This window comes from Bombus flavifrons, chromosome 4 (assembly GCF_040668555.2).
Source record: "Bombus flavifrons isolate JBK064 chromosome 4, iyBomFlav1_principal, whole genome shotgun sequence".
Classification (NCBI taxonomy): domain Eukaryota; kingdom Metazoa; phylum Arthropoda; class Insecta; order Hymenoptera; family Apidae; genus Bombus; species Bombus flavifrons.
The window spans coordinates 10,911,153-10,919,983 of record NC_138445.1 but is presented as its reverse complement, the minus strand read 5'-3'; the positions used below and the strand labels follow the sequence as shown (position 1 = coordinate 10,919,983).

General features: G+C 40.8%; 1 long non-coding RNA gene across 1 annotated transcript; it reads left to right on the top strand.

Annotated features, from left to right (window-relative positions):
- Positions 1–224: 224 nt before the first annotated feature.
- LOC138179178 (uncharacterized) lies at positions 225–8,125 on the top strand. Its single transcript, XR_011172938.1, has 3 exons — positions 225–531; positions 6,646–6,869; positions 7,726–8,125. It is a non-coding gene; the product is annotated as an uncharacterized LOC138179178 (long non-coding RNA).
- Positions 8,126–8,831: the final 706 nt, after the last annotated feature.

Below are 8,831 nucleotides of genomic sequence, written 5' to 3'. Positions count from 1 at the left end.
CAAGTGGACGAAAGAAGAGCTGCAGGAACGCGCGTGTTCCCTTCGAAGAAGCCGGTTCCCTCTCGTCGTCCACAGAGCTCACCGATAACCGCTTATCGATTTGCGGTTGCCTCGAATGCGGTCGAGCAATCTGACGAGCGCGAGGCATGCGCCGGCTACCAGCAGATACGATAGCATCCGCTACGAGCGGCGAGAGTTCCACAGCCCGATGGAACGTCCGCTTCTGCCCGCCTCCGGAAGCGCGAGCGAACGAGCGTACCACGCGTGTACGTGGATCACCGCGGATTCTCGCTGCTGTGCCGCCGCCAACCGGACGCATTCGTTGGATTCTGTCGACCGGTCATCGAGTTCCCGAGTCGTTTCGTTCGAAGCAGCTGAACCCGGTTACGATCGGTTTTAGATTAGGGAGAAGCTTAGAATTTCCAGAGCAATTTCAAGGTTTGGAATGCTTTGGCATTGGGATAGGGAAACTTGGGACTGATGACAATTCGGATTCGAGGGCGGAGTAGAAGGAGAAGATTAAAGGATACGGTAAGTCGGTATCAATATTTTAATCTTGGAATATTATGAAATATCTGAAATTTTTTTGCTTTATTTAATAACGGATTTGAACTTGAATGAATTACTTGATGTATTAATAAAGTTAGATTTATCGTTCAGAGATAGAATTCCCAGTGTAGTTTGCGAGAATACGTAGAGTATAGAAAACCACGTGGGTTCGTAAGATACAATTTGTAACCTGTGAATGATACTGTTTATAAAATGGTATGGATATACGTACAAACAGGATCTAAAACGTTTAAATAGTAGAGACACAATAAACCAAGAAACCTGGTTTCAGAGAATTTAGAACAAGGACATTTTATTAATATAAAGATAGGGTAAGTTTTAAAGTGGTTTCAGTGATTGGAGCTGCGGTATGCAATGTTAGTGACACAAAGTAGGATATCCACGTTGCGAGGCGAGTACGTTCCGACATTCTTACCGCTTCGCTCGCTACCGCGAGGCGATTAGCGGAAATATATTATCCTTCTCACGAACCATTAAGTAAGAGGGCCAATAAAGATACCTCCGCGAAAGTGCTGTAATGCCAGCAGATACGTTATCATAACTTCGGACGCGTACGTACAGCAACGAGGACATAGACAAACAGTTACAGCTTCATAAAATGCGAACGATCATCCTGCACCGAAAGGCTCTCGCGCGTTTCGATAAAGATTGTCCTTTGCTCGATGAAAGCAACCGACCTTCTTCAACAATTGAACGTTAAATTCATTCGTGATTTTTCACGGAAAGAATATTTTTCTGATAGGAGCAGAAAATTAATTGTAAGAATAGTTCAGAAACGAAAGGCTTAATATGAGATCAGTTGATTCCAAAGTACGACATCTACAGATAATTCCCTCCAAATTTGGTACCCAATTTCACATTTCCTAATATTATATTCCAAAGATGTTGAATATTGATTATCAATTAGAAACCTCCTATTATAATTAATCCGTTTATGTATAATCTATAAAATCAAACCAAGATCCTCTTTCTCCCTGCCTCTTTGTCTTCCAACGTTTTCGAGAACCAACATTTCAAAAAATCAATCCAAACCAAACTTAGAGAAATCATCTGGTACGTACAGCAGGGCTCAGTCGTCGAAACAAGTGAGCGCGGCACGGCCAGTCATTACAGTTAATAAGCCTCCAAGCCTTAAATAACGCCAGACCATTGCCGCGGATGACAGTTATGACAGGCACGACCCATTGTTCTCTGAGTACCAGTAATTATTGGACTCGGTGGCCGCGTTACGCGAGTCACAGAACTTCGAGAGAAATACGAAGAAAGTGCGACAGAGAAAGTACACCTATCTATAGTATTTCAACTCACACAGAGTTCCAGATAAGGACAGACAGAGAAGAGGAGGGCACTTCATGCGCCATTTAGAAGGGTAATGAAAAGACCGGCGTCGGATATGACGAGGGAGAGTAATTGCCAGTACACGCGAGGACGTTCTCTCATCCTTCTTGGCACCGACGTCTTTCTGACGATGTTCGTACTATCCATCCACGTCTATTCGCTTATCTCCCGACCGACTCATTGACATGGGCCTCCGGACGACAACGTCGTCCGCTCTAATTTCATCGTTGGACCGTTTGGCATCCATGGACGGATAGCGTGAAACGACCACGCGCCCCGTTTGATCCCTCGTTCGCGTTACCCAGACGCCTAGGAATTCCTGGACGCGACGTAGCCGGTGCATTTAACGTTCACGATCGACGATGGAACGTCACAGACGTTTACTGATACGACGCGGACTCCTGAAATGGATGCTGGAATTTTAACTCATCCCCTCTTATGACTCCGGTCTAAATTGGATTCTATGATAATTTTGGTATACGTAGAGCTAAATGCTGCAATACTAGAAACTCGACGAAATGACAAGATCGATTTTTCTCTTTTGCAGTTAGTAGAAGGATGCAAGTGCTTTCGACAAAATTAATTGAAAAACTGAATTGAGATTAATATTGAGATGGAAAAAGGATTATGTATGCATATTTGTTTTCGTCATATCAGTTCAATTATAACAAGTTAATCCGTGGACAAGAAAATGAAACTTAATAATTCCTATACGTAAATGTGTCTATAATTATGTTTGATATAATAAATATAGTACCTAAGGAAAGAAAGAAGCTTTTTCGACGAATGAAATGTTCCTGTTTTGTTTCTAACATAGCTTCCAACTTCTATCATCCCTCAAGGGAAACAATTACGAATTCCCACCACCCTTTCGGTCCCTTTATTCTCCCATTCTGCATGGAACGACGATATTCCGTATCCCGTGAAGACAGTTTCCGCCGTGGTGGCCGGTAAACCGTCGCGGTCGGTCCTTATACTTTCAGATCAGGCGGATCCCAGAGTTGCGTGGAAGCGAAATCCTCCTTCCGCAATTTCACCCCTTGCGACAAGCGATTCGGTGGTCAGTCAACGGCCGCCTATATTTTCGAAGCTTCCTTTCACCACGCAACTTCCATGGTGCTTTGAACGTGGAAAAAGAGAGCGACAGGAGAAAAAATTTCGTCGACGCAGTACGGAAGAGGAACGACGATGGCAAAAGGAAAGGAAAGGATGAGAGGAACTGTGGAAGAAGAAAGAGGATCGAACGGAGTCGGAGGGAGTCTGGTCAATGCTCGCGAAAATTGGCTTCTAAATCTTGCCGCCGGAATGAGTAGCGCACCCCCCGTTGCCTGGCTCACCCCTTTCCCCTCCCACAGCCGCTGTCTACTCACGATCCTTTCCCTCGGGTCCGGCGAAAGGTGGAGGGAATGAGAAACTGCTGCGGTCTCTGGGTAGGGAACCAGAGCCGAGGTGGAAGGCCATTGTCGACGACGTGCGGGCTTACGGTCCCCACGAAAATCCGCGAGGCAACTTCGTGGAAGGGACTTCCATAAGTTGCGTTCAATGGGACATTGGTATAAAGAGAGTAGTAAGAGGAAGAGGGATGTACTTCTACCTCTTTTGACTACGGCTTTGTCTTCCTGGTTTGTTGATGTTGCGGTTCTTTTAATTATCTCTTGGGCCATTTATAAAGATTTGTTAATAGAAGAATATAAGAAAATCCGACAGAATGAAGGGTTCTAGAGTTTTATTTCTATAATGATGATTATTAGTTGAGACATACGAAATGAATGATTAGATTGTACCAATTTTTTAAATATTCTTCTTCTCGACGAGTATTTTCATGTTCTTGTAAATATTTTATACGTCGTTTTAGACCTGAGAATTGCATTCAGAGTTACAAGTTGATGTTGCAAACTTTTTCATTCATTCGTGTTTCATTTATTAAGAAGAAAGCTACAGAAAATTCATTAAACTGTCAGATATCGAAAGCCATTACTCTAAATACTATCCGAATTACACCACTCCTCCGGTAAATTATACCAAAGACACGTGACACGACTAGCTTCATTCGACTACCATCCACGTCCAGCTATTCGAAGAAAAGTAGTTTCAAAGTTAATGAATCACGGCATCACGTCAACCAACTACTACCAGCTGTATTTCCAAAAAAAAAAAAAAAAAGAAAATCCGATACCCTGGTAATGCCAGAAAAAAAACCGACACGCTAAACAATTCCAAGAAAAAACAGCCTCTGTTGAATACAAATACGTGCTTCCATAGGATCACCATAACAGGTATCACTTGACGTGGTTCAAGGAAAAGTGGGAAAATCTCTGTGTCAAGCATTCCGCGTCCATCTATTGGCTATCTGCGACGGTTATCGCGCCAGGAAGCGTCGTGTTCGTAGCAAACACGCACGTGCGTGGCCCACGTGCACTTAGGGGTTGGCTAACGTACGCTGCAAACACGAAGAGGCTGCCGGGTGTGGTCTCGAACAGAGAAACGTGATCCCCGTGGTAAACCGCTGTTTACCAAGAACGAGAAGTATCCCCGAGAGAGACACCGGCTCTCAGCAGTTTGATCGATGTTCGCGTTAATCTGTCCTTAAGACGCGTGCACACTGTCCTTCCTTCCGGCTATCTGTACGCAGAAGGCCGCGATTTCCGGCTTCGAGTCCCGCGTCTCTTCCTGCAAACATTCTAACGACGAGGTGCGATAATGAGCGACGTTTCCCGTTTGGAAATCGGGATTCTGTATTGCTTGGGGATATAGAAAGATTTTTAAGGGTAGATAAGCCTGGCGAGGTGTGTGGGAATTTTTCAAAGTGGAGATTAGTCATCTTGGAGTTTCGTAGGGGACGTACTGTGTTTTTTGAATGTTGATGTTGGGGAAGTTCGAGGTGGGCTTTATGGATTTGAATATCTTCCGATTTTTTGGTCTTTATCTTTTGTGTGGTATATTTTATAATTCTTTATATTTAATCGTTTTTAGTAGTAATTATTAATTGTTTACTGTGGAGTGGAATTTTACTGTAGCTTCTTCTTTACTTTCTTTATAGTAGTTTTTCCACGAAGGTATACATTATCGTATATGATTCTATGGATTTTATAATTTCTTGTTTATTTTTTTTATTAAACCTCTGAAATGTCGTTGAGTGTATTTTTAGATACTTATTTATACATTTAGGGAAAAAAGACATAAAAGCAGGCTGTAACGTTTGGTAGAAAAATTTCGCCACCATAGCGGATCGAGTGGGCTCTCGAACGGGAGAGCGGCCGCTTTTCACGACAGGAAGCTGTCTGTTTGTTGTCTTAGGTCGAGTCCGAATGAAACGCGAGCGACCCGATACCGACGTCGTTTGGAATACCACTGTTCGATCCTAAAGAAACATACGAGGCGCCAGCAGTTACGAACGGGTTATGGGAAAACAATGGTTTCCGGGTGGCGTACGAGCACCTGCGACTTCCAGCAAATGCCCTCGCCTTCCCTTCGCCAACGACGATTTATTTCCTTCCACTAATTAACCAAAGAACTACAATGTCGCAGTTCTACGATTCTTCTTTTGTTAATTTTGTATTTCAGTCATTGTCAAGTTAATTGTATCGTTTTTGTAAAGGAAAGTGAATAGACTGAAGTGCACTGTGATTAAAGAAAATGGAGATGAAACGTTAAGCTACATGGGTCAGAAATTTAAGAGAATAATAAAGTCATTGAAAACTTTATGTTCGGTCATTCTGATAAATTAACGAAATTAAAGTGTGATTCTTCTAATTTTTAAATGAAAAATTGAATTCTCGAGTCATTTCCTATAAATAAAAAATATCTAACGAGTGTGTAAAAATCCGCAGTCTACTGATAATTGAAATATGTGATGAAAAAGGCGAGTTAAATACAGAAAACGATTTGTGTTTAACATCTCTATCTATCTGCAAAATTTTATTATTTAATTTCCAAGCCTTTGCAGCAGTACTGATAATAATGTGATTCCACTTTTAAAAGTATACAGATTTCTTTTACAATAAAGTTTAGCTTTAATTTCCTCGGATTAAAGATGTTGTTACTTGTCAGTTATCGAACTCCTCGATTCATGACTTACATACTATACGTGAAACCTTAACCAAACATTTCTAATAAAACCGAAACCGAACTTGGAGATCTCGGAAATCCTTAAACCTTCATCAATTCAATTAATTACAAGCTCGATATTACTCGAGTAACTCATGGATCGCCGACACGAGAAATTCCTGCAGCGCGCAAACTTGCACGGTCCGCGAGCAATCGATTACCCAATATCGTCTTTCACAACTGGAGGTCTGGCCCCTCGACGGGACGTTGACACAACACGACTACTACACAGTCGTACAACTCGGGGAGATAATATTACGTATCGGGGATGCTATGGAGGTCATCTTTACATACGGAGCCCTGACAGCTGCGTAATCGATGCGACCGCGACTACCATGGAAACCATAGTTTTCCAGTTCACGACACAACTTTCTCCTTCGTTCAACATTACTCGTGAATTACTCGTGAAAGTATTCCTACATTTGCCATGTAATATTTCCATAGATATACCATTCTATCTGTCTTGTTATGGCGCTAACGAAATTTCAATATCTTTTGTATAATACACACGATATATTTACATAAAATGTTTCTATGAATATTCACATAATTTCGTGAGCCGTTATACGTATGTATGTAGGTATACGCTGTGCGTGCACACGTTCATCATTGAATCTTTTTATCTTGCAGACCTAGAGGGGAGGTAGATCCCGGCGGAGAAAAAACTCGAAACGAGAATTCGCCTGGGGACGAACTTTTCGCCAATCTAACGAAGCCACTCGGTTAAGCGGATTATTTTCGTCGGCTGACTAGACCGGGGAAACACATCCGTTACATGCCGCGCGATAAACTTCTCCTCCAGGCGAGGACTCAATAAATCAATTAATTAACCGTGCTCGAATAATCGAATAAAAGTACGTATATGTGGTATGAAGGCTCGAACGTAAACTCGAGGAACTTCGTTTCCCTGTTTGTTTGTTATGCTTGTTTTACTGTAAATCCAAAGTTTTTGTTGTAGAGATTGTAGAGTCGACAAATATGAGGATTGTAAATTATGATATAAGTGAGAAGTTTGTACTTAATCACGGTTAGATTTGAGTTAGATTTCGAGTTACATGGCTTTAGGGTATTTCGTGTAATACATAACATCAATGATCTTTATGATACAGGATATGGAATGAGAATTAAAATAAATTATTCTGCAATTAAGAAATTTAATCCAAATTATTGTGTATCGCGCTTAACTCAATAATATCAATTGAAACTAAAAGACAGGTTATTTTCGCCATTAGAACGATCGGGAAATATATCCACATAATAAAATTTATTCACCGAAATGTCGTACAATCATCGTTTATAATATTAATGCGAGAAAGGTAGGGAAACAGCTTTTTCACATTAATGTTAGAAATAAAGATGGAAAACGTGCATGCACAGGAGAAGAGCAAAAAGAAACGCTGTGCAAGCATTTAGGACAGAAAAAAGTAAATCTACGTGACCCATACTTAAATGAATAGCACGCGAAACTGTAGATATACGTGACCGACCTCCAAATATTAAGCTGCATGCAGACTGCTACATTTAACAAAATTCCAAAGTTAAAAAGTTACCAAGTAACACGATTTCCACACTGATTACAGAGTTCATTACCATTTCCATATCAAAACTACACACCTTTTAACCATTTATTTAAACGAAACTAAAATTGCTATCTTTACAAATTCCACGTTAAAGAATTTACAAGAACGATTTCCAAGAATTCTATTTCAGGCAAGTAGAAGAACGTAGAAAACAATGATCGTCTGCAATGATCGGGGTGGGAAGCCAATCTCCGCTCGACGGAGCAAGAGAAGATCTCCTGGAGCTGGAAAATCCCTTATTACTCGGACTGTCGAAAGTGGAACTACGACGAAAAAGGCCAAGCAATCGGAGCAGCGAGTTTACGTGGCGCAACGGTCTCCAGCTCGAATTACAACACTCGTTACTCGAACCACCAGCGTCTCAAGTTCCGGGGTGCACTTTTAATGAGTTTTCCGGCCACGGTCAATTAGTCTCGTACTCCGAGGCTCGTGGATTTCCAACGCGTGGATCGTTCACCGATCCACCAGGAATGTATATACTACCATTCATAAGTGCAATAGGCTGTGCTAACGAACGATTCTACGATAAGCGAACGCTATAATAATAATAAACAGTTCTTACGACCAACGTCAGTAATGAATTACTTATAATTGTAAGTGGGACAGCTATTAGATTGTTAATCATCTCTTTTCATTTGTAGAAATAATTTTGTTTAATTATCAGTTTACTGGTTCTTTAACACTCCGACATTTTGGCGTACTATTACTACCAATCGCCTGCAGTTTTTACTCAGTCTAGTATCGTATAATTATGATAGGTAAATTTTATGAGAAAATCCATCATCATTATTGGATCTTCATCCAATTATCTTAATTTATTTTCTACATTTATGCATTATATGAATTTATTTATTTAACTCATGATTGTCTCATACAGTTACAGAAATTGGAATTATAATCATTTTCTGACCATTCACTTTTACTGGATCATTAGGGTTAGAAACAGTCCAGTATTTTTCCAAGCTTTTCAGTTCACTTGTAAATCGTTTCACTTCAATAAAACACTGTCAAATACAGGAATCATTTGTCTCGCACGTAAGTTGCAATTAGAAAAAAACTGAAGTCACGTGAACATGACGGTGATCGACAACAGATAGCGGAGCGAAATCACGTTTATATGATAGTGGTCGTCAAAGTGTTAATAATCCCATAACATAATATAAAAATATTCTTCTTAGTTATAATATTTCAGCATGTAATATCAGCAAATCACAGTCTTTCATCTCACAGTAGCAA